Source organism: Thunnus maccoyii, chromosome 3, assembly GCF_910596095.1.
Source record: "Thunnus maccoyii chromosome 3, fThuMac1.1, whole genome shotgun sequence".
NCBI lineage: Eukaryota > Metazoa > Chordata > Actinopteri > Scombriformes > Scombridae > Thunnus > Thunnus maccoyii.
In genome coordinates, this window is record NC_056535.1 from 28,943,242 (window position 1) to 28,961,436 (window position 18,195).

The 18,195-nt window shown below is 38.1% G+C and overlaps 1 protein-coding gene across 2 annotated transcripts in view; it reads left to right on the plus strand.

The window, feature by feature from the left end:
• The window catches only part of LOC121894051 (centromere protein P), a 119,003-nt gene that overhangs the window by 27,193 nt on the left and 73,615 nt on the right, over positions 1 to 18,195 (plus strand). The window lies entirely within an intron of this gene.

The window sequence follows — 18,195 nt, forward strand, 5'->3', positions numbered from 1 at the left end:
ATAACTGCCTGTCATTGCTATGCAATGTTAATAAACTGCTAAACTAACATTCAAGCTAATTGCCGCTCTAACCAGAGTTCATTCACATTAATTTGAACGTTCCCATTAATTTTACACCCATGGAAAAACTGTCCACCATCACTGGGGTCACGATGCAAAGTGCTTGCCATAACATTAGGCCCACTGATTTTGTTAGGAGATGCATTGCTTGGTGTGGTGAGGATGCTGCTCCACCGTCTTCAGACACTGAGCTTTGGTTGTCAGTAGTTCTGGAGAGAGCTGTCATGTTTGTTCTCACTTACGGACATTATCTCTCCTGCTTCAAGGCCCGCATCTGAAAGCCTTTGCACCATGATATACACTTATTGTACCTTGGCTATCAACCAGTCAGATTGAGAGATTTTAACTACTCATTTTATGATATATTTTATATATCACAACAAATATGGGTCAAGGAGGTCCTTGGGTACTTTGGGAGGTTCTGAAGGCCACTGAAATGGATTTAATGTTCTCCTAGGAGATTTTAGGGGTCCTTTGGGCAGTTGAACACCAACAGGAGATTTTGAAGTAATGTGTTAGACAGTGCTCTCCACCGCCATCAAAACACCAAATGAGCGAATATTTTTTGAAAGCATAGCATTCATCCTTCAGTTTCACAGACTTGGAGAATCCATGACAAAGTGTCCAAAAGCTGTTCTGGAGGTTGTTGGTTGAACAACAACACTTTATTGGGTTTTCTTCTCTTTTCACCAATCTTTACATTGTTTAGGGAATCTGAAGGATGCTGTAGGGTCCCTAATGGATGTTCAAGTGTCACTGAGGAGTTTCTTCGGTTGCTTTTGGAGGTTCTTGTCCTTTAGTAGGTTTTAGTTGTAATTGAGGAGGTTCCAAGGTCTTTCACATTTTGAGAGTGTTTTGATGGACACTGAAGAGGTTTTAGGGTCCCTTTAAAGAGGTTCTTGTGGTTCACATATCTTTCACTGTACCTAGAGCTTAGTTTTAAATCAGTGTCCTGCTTGAATAAAATTGTCTTGTCAGAAGCACAGCCAAAATCTGTGACGACCAGGCCAGTCCCTCCAGCAGTAGCATTTGGTTTCCTTATTGCTTCCTTCCCGATTTTGAGGTGACTGGAATGAGAATGTTGTTCTCAAGTTCAGATGCTTCTCATCTTTGAACATTTTAACTCAGTCTCTAACTGACTTTCTGTTCTGCTTTCTGATATGTAAAAGTCATTTAGTTGTCTTATACTCTATAACTTCACAGGTAGAGCGATGCACCAACGGTGTCATGGTTTGTTCAGTCTTTATTTTAATTTTAATCAGTGGAGTAGGTGATTAGTTGTGAAATAGTGGTGTAGTAAGAGAGACACATTTTACCACCATCAACACTCCCTTAGTCAAATGAATTGCACCTTTTCAAACTTATCATTAATGGCATGGAATAAATTAATCAAAGACAATCTTGTTAAAAATGTGATTTTTTTCCTTGGAGATGCTGGTTTTGTTCATAAAAATCTTGTTAGACCTAACAGTCAAGCAGGCCGTTAGTTATTCTTTGTATTGGAATTGACTGGAGCATGCACATTGCAGTTATATAAAAGACCACACAGTCCTCTACCATACCAGGCTTAGGAAGACATCATCTGCCTTGAGATTTATCATCTGCATTGCTATTAGCCACATTTAGGTCTGATAATCTTTGGCAGTATGTGAAATACGGGGTCCCGGGGGATCTTGGACCCCCAAATTTACAGCTGGGAATCTCAAACCAAAATTTTAGGGGGGGTCTCACAAATTTGCCTGATTTTTTTTTCTATTTATCTACACAACAAGGCTTTTTTTAAAATTTTATTCTTTTGAAATATTTTATAATTTTTAAAATAACACCTTAAAAATTTATGGCATTTAAATGCAATTAGAGTGTAATTTACAGGGCATCCACTGTGGCGCGCTGTCACACAGCACAAGCTGTCATTCAACAGGAAATGCTACTAAATTTGTAAGCTACTACAAAATCGTTATTTGTTATTTGTGGCAGTGTTATGTGGGCTCACAATTTCAAAGAGAAAACAAACCATGCTACTGGCAAATTTTGGTGTCACTGCCAAAAAGCTAAGAAACAGTACGGAAAATGAAAATGGCAGTGAACAGGCAGCTAATGGAGATCATGCTGGTCCTCCGCTGCTAGTTTGGATATGATACCAACATCATTCCCACAGCAGGGCCCGCCCGAGCCAGAGAGCAGCTCTGATGGGGAGGATGGCATGGCAGGTGCGGTTGACGGTGCCCATGGTAGTGACCTGCCACAGGGTTGAACACAAAAACAAACAGAAGAATGGATGCCTGGCCTGACATCAGAATGATGTCCCAACAGCACCCTCTAGTCGGTTCAGCCTTACAGTCGTTTGAGGCCTACTGGCTGTATTTTCATTGACCGACCTTACCCAAATGACCACAGTGAGGGTAAATAATCATAAAAATCATCCATCCATACATTTTTTGCTGGTTATCCTGGTCACAATGGCAGCAGGCTAAGTAAGGTCACCCAGATGTTCTTCTCCCCAGCCACATCCTCCAGCTTTTGGTGGGGGATTCTGATGTGTTCCCAGACCAGATGGAATATATATTATATATTGTGGGTCTCCTCCCGGTTGGACATCTCCAGAAAGCCTCCAGAAGGAAGCATCCTCACCAGATCCCCAATACACCTCAATTGCCTTCTGTCAATGTGAAGAAACAGCTGTTCTTCTCCAAGCTTCTCCAAGCTCTTATCTTACGCAGATAATGATTAAAATGTAGATTGACTGGTAAATTGAGGGCTTCACCTTTAGCCTCAGCATCTTTTTCACCATGACAATCTGGTACAACGTCAGCATTACTGCTGACACTGCACTAATCCACCTGATGATCTCACAGTCCAGCTTACCCTAAGTCATGAACGATTCCGCAAAGTTTGTGACTACAACCTTTGGTGAAAATTGTGGCAGTTTGCAGCCAGATGTGAAGGTGCCATGATGAAAATCAGCACCAAGTTTGAGGCCATGGCACTTTGCTCTAAAATGGTTAAACCCACAATATGTAATTTCTGCTGCTAGGGGTCTCTCAATCAAAACAATAACAAAAGATGGAATTTGATGATATTGTGAAGTAGTGTGGGATCATGGGAGTTGTTGTCTTCATTGTTAAACAACCTGCTTCTCCGGGTTAGCATTATTTCAGTGTTCATCATTCAGTTTTTTACTGGGAGGTGAATTATCCGCAGTGGTCTCCTCCACTCCAGAACAAACAGACTCGTGATTAAAACAGGTAAAATCACTGAATAAAGTAGTTTCACATAAAAAAATCGGTGTTTACTCCGACGCAGTGGGCACAGGATGTCAAGGAGGGGCTGCTAGCTGAGCTGCTGCCAACGTTTGCTCAGCTTGTTTCTCTGATAACTTAAGATCCAGATGTCTGATGACTAAAATCCTTCATCAGGTTAAAAGGTATAGTGGAAAATTTGTCGTAAAAATGTGGCTTAAAACTGAATAAAAGTAAATTTATGACAGTTTCTTGTGGACAACCACGATGCCGACGTATTATCTTGTAGGTGTATACTCTTTGGTCGCCTGACAATGATGTCATACCCCCTCTACCAAAGAGAATACGTGCACAAGATGCATGCATCGGCGACAACCACAATGCTGATGTATGCATCTAGTGCATATATTCTCTTTGGTAGAGGGGGTATGATGCCATTTTCAGGAGACCAAATGATGGACTGTTATCTTGATTAAAAATTACAAACGTAAGTCTTGTCATTTTTAGACATTTTATATTATATTATAGCTTTGACAGCCGATAAATTGTCAGGTAAAAGATGAAATGTCCTATTTGACTTAATTGATTTTTGAAGAATATAATAGAATGAAAATGCTACTAAGGATGATACAAAAAGGTGAATAGGTTCTTAGTGGTCTGAATGAACTCTAATCAGAACAATGATTCCTGAAAGATATTGTGAGAACATTCTGGACAAGTCATATCTCAGCTGTTCATCTCTGTAATCAATTAATCTCTATGGTTTAATATGTATCAGACTTCTACAGGCTTGCTTTTCAAAAGAGTTATGAAGTGCTGTACAGGCAATAACACATCAATAAATAACAGCTAATATGATAAACACAAAAATGCCAAAATTGAATCAAAAACAGAATTATTGGAAAATGGCAAAAAAAAAAAAAATGTAGTGGGAACTTTCCAAAGCAGAGAGGCCAGCAGATTCTCAGTAATAAAACGAAGGGACTCTGTTCACTCAGTGTATTAAACAGCTGTTGAGGTCCGGCTGTTCTTGGGTTGATTTCAACCTTGGTTGTCAAATCAGAGAGATGCTGGGCTTCCGCAGAGCAGTTCTTAAGAACAATGTGCTGCTTTTTTGTTGTCTCTAGACGCAGTGAGATGGGGGGGGGACCCAACAAGAGACAGTACTTCTCTATAAACAAGCAGAGCGAAAGAGCAAAGACTGAAGTTTAACAGCAAAACAGTTAAATAGAAAACATGTGACTATTTCAGCCTTCAAGAGGAGAGGAAAAAGAAGGGGGCCCAGATATAAACATCCAAGGAACATGAGCCCGGACTGTTACAGGTGTGTTAGCAATTATGAACACCTTTAAACTTTTACGACTCTGGGAAGAGGGCCAGCGACTGGAGAATGTTTTTACTGTCACTAATTTTCTGTACCAGAGTTTGGGTTGTCAGGGTGGTTTCACCGGTGTTCCACTGCACAATAAAGCAAGTCATTGGGGGAAGCCACCCACAACAACACACCAAACACACATTATTCCTGTCATGTAGACTCCCTCAATGTGTTTGTGAACATGATTGAGATTTTTTTAAAGCTTGAAAGTTGAAGCAATTCAAAGTGTGTGGCCTAGACAAGAAGGCCCCATGTCAATTAGTCTGAAATAAAAAGAGTTTAAAAAAATTGTGATTACAAAAGATAAAGTTTAATATGTGAACAGAAAAAAGTGGAATCAAAGCTAAGAAAGGAGAAAAGATTTCGCAAAGAATGGGAAATATAATACACGTTTGTTGTCACGCAAAGGCCAAAATTCAGGACATGTATCAGTGTTGATTACTGAAATCTACAAATACAGATGACAACATACTGGACAACAAGTTGGTTATGGGTAGAGTTGCATTTCTACGCAACTTAAGAAATCCTGTGAGAATACAAATTCTTGTGTGTTTCTTAACCAAAATAGAAATGGACATATCGAAAACAATTTGTCTTGCTCATTATAATGCAATTTGAAAAATCAAAGAAATGGAAGATATTGCTACATTTGGATGAGATGGTGGAGGGAGATACGAGAACAAGAAGAACTGTAAACTCTGTAGAGAAAGCTGGAGAAGAGAGAACTTCATCAGATACTCATCAAGAAAAAAAATGCCTGTTGAAATTTCCTAGAGCACAAAGTGAAATCATCATTTGACTTGTTTTGTCCAACCAGCAATTTAAAACAAAAAACATTCAATTTACCATAATGTTACGACAAATTAATTTAACATGAATCGATTATCAAAATAGTTGCCGACAACTCTTCTGTTGATTGACAAATCAATTGATCAACTAATCGCTGCAGCTCTATCATAAATACAAATGGCCAACAAATAGTAAAGTTAGTCCACACCCTAAAACAAAATGTTTACATTCAGTGTTACTCACCAAAACACACTGTGTGTATCCTTGAGATCTAACAGACGTGTTGAATGCATTTTCATCCCCATAAAACATTTGCAGATTTTATTCCTCAAATACTCTAAATCTGACATTGTTTACATTTTGTTTACTAGCTTGCAGTCATTTTTTCTTCACTGCCTTTGTTGGCTCATTACGTTTCTTTGCAATTACTGCCACCAACTGTCGATCAGCAAAATAGTATTGAACTGGTGAATGTGTATGATGTCGCCTGCATGCATGTGCATCTTTATGCATGTGCACAGTGCAAACAAATCAACACAGCCTTTGAACAGCATAGTTAAACTTTACACAAGGCGATGGCCAGGAAAAGGGTTGTTTGTTACCTTGTTCTTTTATATTATATTTTTCCGAGGATAGTAGGGGAAGTGCAGTGCATTCTCTTTAGTCTCGTAAATGTACTCTACCATTCGCTGAGGGGAGTCGGAATGCCCACTAACCAGCATTTAGTGCAATGTATAATAATAATGTATATATATTGTCTGTTTTGCATTGTCTGTGCATTATTCCATTAGAGAGAAAGAAAGACAGAATGAATTGACTTATATTTACTGAAAGAGCAGATTAAACAGCAGTTTGTGTGTAACGTCAATTACTGCTTCTGCTCCACTTTCTACTTTCTTGTCAAGTCAGTTCTATATATAGCCCAAAATCAACACTTTATCTTAGGGGACTACAGTCTGTACAATATATCTGTTGACCCCTGGTCCAGATAATGACCAGACCATAAAAATGCTTATTTTATGCTGTAGGAATTGGTTGAGTAGTAAGATGCTTTTTTTCCAGCAAAACCGGTAAAACCTATTAGCTTGTTTCAGAGTGTTGTTATAATTCTTGAGGTGGCCTGCCTCAAACCCACCACTTTTCTCTTCTATAAACACAATCATCTTTGTGGTAAATTTTTCTTGCTTAATTCTTCTGACACCTGCGGTCGATGTGATGGTGAGCTGGATTTTAGGGTGACAGGTGTAAGCGAGCGATACTTAACGGCAGACTGACGCCAGCCTAGACAAAACAACATACGTAAGTGAATTTACTCCACACACAGACGCCCATTTGACTGCAGAGGAGCTTTCGACACAGCAGACCACCTGGCTCGGCATTAAACAGCCTTGGTTTGCATGGGTCTGGCTGACAACTGACATGATGTATTAACCCACCGCTGAGAGCTGTGTGTTTTGGTCATGACATAGCCACCCGCCAGCTCTGGGCTGTAGCCAGCAGCTGCAGACCTGACAGTGAGGTTTTTCATTTTAGCTCAGTGACTCGTTATGTAATAAGTGTTGCATGTTTTTCAAATTAAATGGATGACACAAAACTACTAGATTCAATTCCCTTATTAGGCTCCATGTGAAACTGATCATCTGAAAATGATCACCTGAATGCACCTCCATGGAGCTCTTTAGCATCTTACTGTTTTTAATTTTTGTTTTGTGTGACATTAACTGTATAGTTCAATCTTGGCACTCTCATCACCCTTTTTTCCAGCAGCAGCAGGCAGCTGTTTTTAACAAACAAGCTCCGACAAACTCACTGTACACTACCAGCCCAGCACCAAATGGCAGACAGACACAGTTAGAGACTAGCTGGTGGAGAAAATGGAACAATTAGCAGATGAAAAGCCAGATGTTTTTCTCAGGAATTGGTGGAGACCAAACTGGAGCTAAAAGCAGAGAAAATGTTCAACTTCAATCCTGTCTCTTAAAAATTATGTTTATTTACTACTGACTTGCAACAGCAAATACATTTTGAAAGAAACAGGGGTACCATGGCAGCCCAAGAGTTTATAGTGCTAACCATGTAATCCCAACATCCCCAGTTTGAGTCCTGCTGGGGACATTTTTGCATGTCATTCTCCACCTCTCTGGCCCCTCATTTCCTGTCATATATCCAATAATATCTCTCTAATAATGGCATAAAATACATTTTAAAAAACCCTAAAAGATATGAGGAATTTATAAATAATAATACAAATAATACAAATCAATATTTGCAATAAAGTTGCAGAATGTTCACTGATGACATATTTTATTTCCTACCTAATGTCTCCTTCAGTTTTCCTACAATATCAGAGACCACAATGTTACCTACAGAATCAGATTCTATTTGTGCCTATGTAGAAATGAATGGGATATTGTCGTTATGATTTTAGCCTATAATTATATCAGAGAGAGAGAGTGCGGGAGCGGGGTGCGCAGCTCCAAAAACAGAAAATCAATTTGTGGCGGGCAAAGTTTTATTGTGGCTGGCTGCCATAAATAAATGAATGTATGGGAAACACTGGATCATCTATTTTGGTTAAATATTAAAAAAGATTATCATAATTGATGTCATACTGCAGCATTTGCACTATAATGCATTTTAAGAATAGAATATGAAACACTACTTTTGTTAAATACACATAAAAAGTCTGAAAGCAATGATAGACATAAATTCTCAAAATACTGAGTTATAATAGATCAGTCTGATGTGTGTGGAGTGTTGCAGTTATTTTGTATCAGTCTGGTGTCATTTGCATGTAATTTAATTAAGGTAAATGTGAGTTTAAGCCTAAGACCTAATTACCACACTACCACAAAAATAGGGACATTAAACTTTGAGCCAGTTCCAAATGTCAACTGACAATTAGCATTGGTCTATCAGAATAGGTCTTGGCTGGATGTCCAGATATAGAACCTGTCCTGGACGTATATATGACCTCCAAAAGTGAGCCTGGACCGACTGACATGAAATGGGCATAATCTGTATGTTCATGCAATGTTACAGCCCAAATACATCAGGCACAGACGTGACGTGTGATGTAGATGGGGTGCAGCAGGGTTTTTTACCTGCTATACAGACTCCGTCTTTGTAGCGTGTGGTTGTGTGCCAGCCATTGAGTTGTGTAAAATGATAATGCAGTTGGTTATGCAGGGTTTGGAAGCGTAGGCTATATTAACTGGTACTGAATTTATTAACTAGATTGTTTTAACTGCAGAATCATGGATGCACATTATTTGATTGATTTATTTCTATGTGCAATGTAAAAAAAACTCACAAGGTTGCACTGCTGCATCGTCTTTCCTCTGGTACAATGAGGTATTTATTTTAAACAGATTGTACTCGTTTTTTACACAGTTCAATGTAGTTTTTACTTGTTGGAGGGCCATGTAGCTGCGCGTAGAGGAAAAAAAAAAAGTCTCCGTGGTCAGTGTAGCAGCTTCAGTTGATTATAATGGATGCTCTGCTGTGGCCATACTGCGGCAGATGTGTCGCACCTGGTGTATTTTGGCTGTTAAATGTTTGCTGGGACAGTGTTGAAAATTGTTTCAAATTTACTAGTTTTCATAGAGGCACATTACTTAAAAAATCATTCCCTGAATTGCTCCACAAGTAAATTTGCATAAGTTGTTCCAACAGCGTTGCCTGTTTTACAAAGTTAATTTAGAAAAGTTCTTGGATCTGTATTACTGTATGTCTATTTTTTCCCGTACTCTTTTGGAAGTGAACTCCTGTACACAAAAGGTATTCTGTCTTCCTATTTATTGAGTCGTTTTCCTTATGCTGAGCCTTAGTTCAAATACTGGCATTCAGCTTTGGAATTCAGCCCCAGAGGATCTGAGGAAGATCTGATTGTTAAAACAGAACAACTGCAGTCTCCACAAGGAGAGCAGCACTTTTGGGTGGGTTAGTTTTTAATTTCTACTTTTTTCTCTCTTTTTTTTGGGTTAAGGGTTAAAGTGAAAGGCAATGTTTTTCCACACATTTGAGCGTCCTATTCCACATTGTGTCTTTATTATGCTGATTTTTTTTTTGTCAGGGAATTTTTCTCTTAAGGGAAAATGGATATATTCAAGTTAGTATATCTGACATTATCATCCCTCATTAAAGTGATTAGCATGTCATTTCCTGTAAGTCCCCGGCTCTGGTATAGTAGGTGTAACTAAAGGCCCATTCCCATCTAAAATTATAAACATTGCCATACTATAATCATTTTAAAAGCAGGGGAATGCTAAGTATAAATGCAGTTTTTGTGTTCCAATTGAATTAAACCTGTAAGACAAAAAGGAGCACATGATTTTTATAGCACTTTACACTGACTTGTGTACTGTATCACTGTGAAGCTGTATTGAAGAGTATTGTATAGAGCTGCTGCTGGAAACTGCAGTATGCCTACTGTCTATGTAGGCAGAGCCAGATGCAAAGCAGATGTTGGAGATGCATAGGGAGGAAGGCAAGGATTTAAAATTTGCTGTTGCACATACAGGTCTGTCATGCTATACAAGTTGTTCTCTGTATAACAACTGATAAATTGCTGTTAGGCTGAAACTAGTGTAGGTGCAGGAATTGATGTCAGGCCTGGATTGGAGCATGCTTTCAATTACCTCCCAATAAGTTTGATATGACAGTGATCCCATGCCAGAATGTTGTCCTTGTTTGAAGTCCACATGCTGAGTTGAATGTGTACTCTTTCCTATTTTGTTTTTATAGTTTTTATTACATACTTAGTCCAAGATATTCACTTGCCTTCAGGGATATTAGACTTTTTTTTTTTTACCCTGTACAGGCCAAGTAGAGGCCTTGCAGTCTCAGGGTAGAGATGGAGCTCTTTTCCTCTGGTTTGTTCTTGGTTTATTTGCCTCAGACTTCATCAAGAGCCATTGAATTCAGCTGTGGTGAATTATACGGGATCTTTGGTTCATGTCATGTTGTGGACATCTCAGGGTCTGCTGTCTGTGTGTAGCTGCTGACTGTTTACTGTAAAGAGCCTTTCATGGTTCTCTAAGCCTGGAAGCTCTTATCCCAGCATGATGTTTACTATCAGCTCTCTACTCCAACAAAACACCTCAGCCCTCAGGGAAGAGTAGGTTCAAGTAGGTTCCACCAGGGCTGGGATGGATAGCCAGGCTTGTATTATTGATGTTGTTAAAAGCAGGTACAGAAAGAAGCACTTGATAGACCTGAATGACCTTGCAACTAGAGCCAGATATTGAATTTCAAAGACTCCGTGTTCCTTTGTGGTGAGAAGGAGTCCCAATGTACTTGCACAGTCAGACAGAGCAAAACAGAGCAAACTCTGATTAGTCATCGCCATCCTTTGAACTTTGTGGATGGTAGGATAAATGCACGCAAAAGCCATTTATCCAACTCTCAAAATCTCAGAAAGTGTTTATGCAGATTCCTGGGGGTGTTTATGTAGAGTTTAGATGGGTAAATATGCTCTCACACTTCTCTTGTAATTTTTTTAGACACTTTATTTATAGATTTTCAGTTTACAGAACAAAACCAAACATTGGCAATATAGAGGCCTCAGTGGAATAAAGAAAAATCATTGGATCCAACTGGCTCATGTGTATGTAAGCGTGTAAGAGAAAAATATATCAAGTGAAGGGTATGCTTTTGAGAAATTCTATAAAGGGGTCCCAGGTTTTAATATTCCAATTCCGATTATATCTCAACTTCTCTAATGGAATCATAGAAAGTACTTCCTTGGCCCAGTGTTTAAATGAGGGAGGTTTCACTGACTTCCATTGCAGAAGAATTTGCCTCGGGGCCAGCAGGGCTGCAAATGCTATAGTGAGTAACAGTAAATTGCTCTTTTGATGGAGACACCCCAAAGACAGCAATTATGGGGCTACTACTCCACCACAAATGTAGGAGATTGCTTCAAAAAACCTCACCCAGAAGTTACCTAGTGAACTGCACAACCAGACTTAGCATAGCTGGACTGTGGCGACATCTTGGTCACTCAGGGTTGGTGCAAGGGTATATTTTGACCAATTTCTCATTTGAATAGTGCAATCTATGTATGACTTTGAATTGGATGAGACCATGTCTTATGCAGAAAGAGGTGGTATGTATACATTTTAATCTATGTTGCTACATCTCATCTGAGATCCAAGTCCTTCCATGCCAGTTTAGCAATATCCCACAAGGGGGGAATGATGTCTTGTCTTGTTTTATAGATTTTAGACACCCTCCCTTCTTCTTCTTCTACCCTTCTGGTAGTAAGGTTGTCAAAGTTAGCTGTACATAGTTGTGTGCTATTTGCAGTGGAGCACTTCATATACGGTATTATTGAATATTTGATACCTCCCCCAAGACTGTGGAAAACACTGTACACATACTGTACGTATAGTAGCAATAAGTACATTTAGAAAATTATAACAGTACCAATAATGGTAATACTAATATCAATAATGATGAAAACAAACAAAATAAGGACACATACTCTCATATTTGTTGCCTTCTTAGGACTTCCTAAAAATGTCTACCTTGCTAGGACCATGCTTTCTAGACATCTTAGAAACATGAATTGCACCCCTGAACTTGAAAAAAAAAGTTTTGATATCACTTCAGATTTAAGATATTAATTGAGAAAAGGAAAATTATTATTATTATTATGATTATGATTACTATTGTTATTATTATTATTATTATTATTATCATTAGTTGTTGTTGTTGTTGTTATTATTATCATTATTTTTAAATTACCACATATTTTTATCCTACTTTCTAGGACCATCTCAAAAAAAAAAAGCTGTCTCTACTTTTTTCTAAGTAACCTTGCTGCATTGGCTTTTATGAGTTGAATCAACCACATAGAGTAAATCTGAAATATCCCGTTTACATGACACCTGTGATAACACTCAAAAGCTTTAATTTACTTGTAAAAATAAGTGAGACAATGTATGATCTTACTTTTCTGAGTAAATGGTCCTAACAAGCAAATAAGTACTAATTATAGAGATTCCTGTCTTTATCCCATCCTCCAGATGTGTTTATTTGTCTTAAAAGAAGTGAAAGAAACAGGTTAAAGTGGTTAAAATGAAATATGTTTTTTCATGTAGCACAAAGAGTGTTGTTAATTCATGTTGAAAATTTTAGACAATAATCACATAACATCTTGATCTTGCACCAAAGACTAAAGATGTTACATTTCTAACATTCACGTTTCTCCCATTTGGGAGACAAAGTGTGTCTAAGTGTGAGCAAATATTGAGGTGAACTACATTAAGAATGGGTGGATATGGAAATGCTACCAATCGTAAGAGGACAAAATTAGACTAAAGATACTCCTGCCAAAGCATTAGCCTTTAATGTTGCTTTTCCAGTTTTAAATACATACAATAACTTTTGTTTTTGATTTTTTTTACTAATTGATGAGTTGATTTGATTGATGAATTAATAAAATAGTTTATCCAATATTAGTGTCCCTCTGCAGATGACTGCTGTCATGCAGGATAGGTCTGGGCGATGTGGAATAAATAATATCATGATTATTCCAAGGAGTTTATATCAATATTGAGCCCTAATATATAACAAGCCCCTAGCCTTAATGCAGGACCTCTTGAAATCATGTGCATATTGAAGACCAAAGTACATTTGTAATTAATATTGTGATATTGGAGATATACTTATCATTTTCCAGTAATGACTGAAAGTGCATTTATCATAAAAAGCCCATTGCGACAAATGACTAGCTGACAAAAAAAATCTTAGTTGACTGAGACCCTAACAACTGATTAGTCAACTAATAGACTAAAAGGGGACAGCCCTATTACAAACTCTGTATTGTACAAAAATAATTTTAAATCAAATATATATAAATTTATGTATTTTTCCCTAAATTCTATGAAAAGTGGAAACCTTGCATTGCAAAATGGAAACATGCCAACATTCGGAAAATGCAAATAACTTTCAAAACAACAAAATCTTAAAGGTTCCATATTATGGGAAAGGGGTTATGCCTTGTCAGAGTGGATTTAACAGTTTGAATGTTATTTATGTGCTAAGAAAGCATCACATTTCCGTTAGGCCAAGAGTGGTGTCTGAAAAACTGTGATTAACCTTTGGAGACACACAATCACAGTGGTACCATTAGAAGTTTGAGAACTGGACATTTGAATGATGATGTCATGATGGCTGTGGCGAAGGCTAGAGAGTGGTAGAATTCTAACATACAATTCTAAGAAAACATTCCAAAAAAACTTGCAACAGAAAGGGTTAAACAAGTTGTCCAGAAGTAGTCCCCCTTATGATGTCATACAAGGAAAGAAGCAATAATCTTTAACCTAAAATATGCACAGTCCAATATAGATCCAACTTATCTACTGCCAGTGTGTTAAAAAAAAAATCAAAGAAAAGAAATTATGTTTTTTAGCATGTGGCATTCAAGCAGGGCAGGAAATAATAAATCCTGCCTGAGCTCACTACACCTACCAAAAATAGTTTGTTCAATTTGAGGGTGAGATTAAAAATAAATTAAATTAGAAGGAGATCCAAAGCGGATAGATTAAAATATTTTTGAGGGAAAATTTGTTTTTAGAAGTTCAATAGACTCGTGGGAATCATAAAAAATTGGTGAAATTGTAAAAATATGGGACCTTCAAGTTTCTTAACCCTTTGAGGTGTATGATCAAACCAGTGTGATTAAACCGTCCTAACACCAGACGAGTGTCAAGCTATCACGTCACATTGTGTAACATCTGATGCTTTTTGTCCACACTGAATCTGTTAAATACGCACTTCTGTTACGTCATATAAACAAACCATATACCTATCAACTTTGCACTCAAGATGAGACTCCAGACGTAACCACTCCAGTAAAACATGGGTGAGTACTTGATATCTTCCTACATTTGTACTTTTTAAACAGAAAACATGTTTTATATTGTGATATTTAGGTGTTTCTTTACAGCAACTTAACCAGAAACTTCCAGCTCCCTTCCTAGCTCCCCCCAGCCAGCTGCTATCTTGTTAAGGTTTTTGTACTGAAAGGTATCATAGAGATAACTCCTCATTTCAACTAAATGAATCAGCACACATTTTCAACATGAGCAACAGGAAGTTAATAGAAACAGGGCAACCTACAAAAGTTCAGCCTAAAATGGCGTGCTGCATTACTCGAGGCCAGTTAGGACATTCCAATAGAAAAAAAAGCAGTCAAACTGATTTTGTCGTTGACTCTTGCTCACATCACATTCAGTTAGGACACAGTGTGAGTCTCACTATAACTTTAACTGATGAAATACTATATTTGCTGCCAAATCAAATTGTTACAACTCATGCTCAGTATAATCAGAATGTTTATGTAAGTTAGTGATAGAAAGAGGTCAGCTGGAAGTTAAGGCGTACATCTCTCCCCCCCCAGCCTTAACGTATGCCAAGCTCAGCTTAGGTAGACAGAAATTACAGGAAAACATAAGTTAGTTTCACTTGTTGAAACTGGATGCAGGGATGAGGTGGAAAGCTTACTGGGAGCTGTATGCAAACAAGGCAAAGACTCTATCTTTATGTTGTATGACATTTTTACCATTTGACACAATATCAGCATCCAGTATACAGTATATCAATGCTCATGTCTGTGATAGGATTAATCAATCTGGCCGGAAAGTACTTTGTATATCATTTGTATCCATTGTACTTCAGTAGAGGCAAAACAAACCAGTTAAATGTATAAATACATTTTGATAACATGATACTAGTTCCTATACATTTTGCATTAAATTAAAGACTGAAATTGTCTGTTTAATTTTAAAAGCTTAATCCTCTGATGATAATAACTGACTAACCACTCCATGTTAAGTGAATACAAATGATAACTTGCTTATTGAACTCATTAATAAATATTATGCCGATATGGGTGAGGGTGGTCTAACTTGGCCTTCTAGTCTCAGTATTAGAACAGTTTTCAAACTGTGTATGGCATATTCCATAGCACATTGCTTTGTTCACATCCCCTGCCATATTAGTTGAGATATGCAATGTGTGGTAGTATGCACATTGTGGTACTGTGCTATCAACCTCCCATACTCCCATTTGCTTCAACCTGTCACGTTCACAAAAGAGCCACTGTCTTGGTTCTATTTCTCTATATACCATATGCTTTGTTGGCATGACTTACATTTAGCATAAATTTCTACAGCTTAATTAATACCGATGCTAAAATAAATAATACTAGTGTATATGGCAGAAATGACAACAATGAGGTAATAAAAATTAAACTTGTTTGCCGGCACAGAGACATAACTATCACTACCATACCTGGCCAACTGAAAGCCATATCTGGCTCAAATCTGTCTATGTGGGTAGTAATAGTAGTGGTAGCTGTAGTAGATAGGGCCGATTGGAAAAATCTGGGCTGGGGAAGTGAATAAGTAACTCTCTCCCCTCCTTCAACACCCACTGTTGAAGTACCCTTGAGCAAGACACTCAACCCCCAACTGCTCCAGTGGAGCTGCTCAGTGGCCAACAGTAGAAGACTGTGGTGGCAGCTTCCAGGTGTGAATGTGTGTGAGTGTGAAGCAGGGCATTGCTGAAAAAGAGTATCAGTGTTCAGCCAACCTACCCTGGGTAATTAAAGGTAAAAAATAAATAAATAAAGTAGTAGTAGTAAAAGTAGTAGTAAAAGAAGTGGAAGTAATAGTAGTAGCAGTAGGTAGTAACCAGTAGTACTAGTTGAAAAGGAAATGGTATGGATTTGATGTAACAGCTTTGGTGGTACCAACTCCTGGTTTAGAAAGTCCTCTAACTTGACACAGGGAGCCAGCAAAAATTGTCAAGTGTTAATTTTACTGGGAACCCTAGCACAGAGCCCCCAATTGCCTGAAATGTCATCATGTATAGGAATATTATATATAATACATTAATATAATACCATAATTTATTCCTTATTCTTGTGGTCTTAAATTGAAATTTTATCAGCCATATGAATATTATATACAATACACAAATATAGTAATTTATTGTATAATTGTGTTTTTAAATGTAAGGCAGTTACAAAACAGATTTTTCATTTGGAGGTTTGAGTCACTCTTGTAATTACGCAACTTGATCAGTAGGGGCGCACTTTGAAATTACACACACACCTGCAATTACATAAGTTGGCCAGACCAGACCCATACATAAATAGCTGACACTTGTATGCTCCGAATATTCTACAGTTAAGTTCTTTGCCTCTCTGTACCTTATGATATCTCAGTCCATGGAAGTTCCTCTCATTATAGGTGGTGATTTTACTTCTGTTTGTGGGCCTGCAGTGGATTGATCTAGTCCCCCCCCTCCCCTCAGACAGACAGATATCCGTAGCCATGAGGGAGTTCCAATCTCAGCTTGCTGTAACAGATGTGTGGCGCTTAGTCAACCCAGATGCTTGAGAGTATTCTTTTTATTCTGGGGCGCATAACTCTTACTGTAGGATAGATTACATTATGATGTCTTCAAACTTGGTACAAAATGTTCTTGAGATCAAGATGAATAGCATTACTGTAAGTGACCACATTGCAGTTTTTGTCACATTTTTCCCTTTGGCCAACCCCTGCAAATCTAGACAGTGGCGACTCAATACATCGCTTCTTAAAAATGAAAAATTTATCACCCATGTAAGAAATCAAATATTGGAATTTTTTTGCATTAAATTTAAATTCTGTATGATATGTGGCCAAAGTCTTGGAGGCCTTCAAGGCTACCTGCAGGGGCTGGTTTATCAGCTTCTCCTCAGCGGAGAAAAGAAGCGTGGTGAGCGTGCATGCACAATCCACTCTAGTCGTGACATGATATTTTGGTCACCTTAAGCAAGCCAGCATCCTCTATACCCACAGTTCTTAATTTAGTTAATTTATTTGGCAGTTTTTCTGGATACAAGATCAAATGGAACAAGAGTGAGGCAATTCCACTTAACTCGCACACATTTAAATCTGATCTAATGGGCACTCCATTTATTTGGAAAACAAATGGAATGAAGTATTTGGGAATCAACATCATATTTCCTGTTAATAAAATCTTCAGCCTTAATGGCCCTTGCATCCTCCAGTCCATCAAGGATGACATTAACAGATGGATAGCCTTACCATTGTTTCTATGGGGTAGAGCAGGAATATTGAAAATGAATGTTTTACCAAGACTTACTTATATCATTGCATCTATTCCTCTTAAATTTCCTCAAAACTGGTTTAGAGACATCAAATCCCTTTTTATTTGATTCCTTTGGAATAACTAAAAGCCCAGAATCGCTTACAAGAAATTAATTATACCCAGATCCGGGGAGGGAGGGGGGTGGGGGGTGGGGAGGGTTGTCTAGGAGTCCCAGATGTATTTCAGTATTATCTTTCATACAATGCAAAGTATCCATTGACTTGGGCCTATAAACCGACTCACTGGTAGGCAGCTGGGAATGGCTGGAGAAGACCACTATATCTGGCAATAAGAACATATCCTTGGCATTGTGGTATTGTCCAAGACCACCACCTCTTTTGGATAACACTATTATTAAGTTTTCATGCTCTATTGTGAAGCAGCTGCACAGGAGATTTAATATCGAGGGGCTTTCTCTTCCATCCTGTCCCATCTGGTGTAACCCCATCCTTTCAGCTGGAGGATGCACTTTAAGTAATACAACTTGGCAGAGGCATGGCATTGCAACAACTGGACAGATCTTTAGCGATAAAATCTTGCCATTTCAACAATTTAAAAATC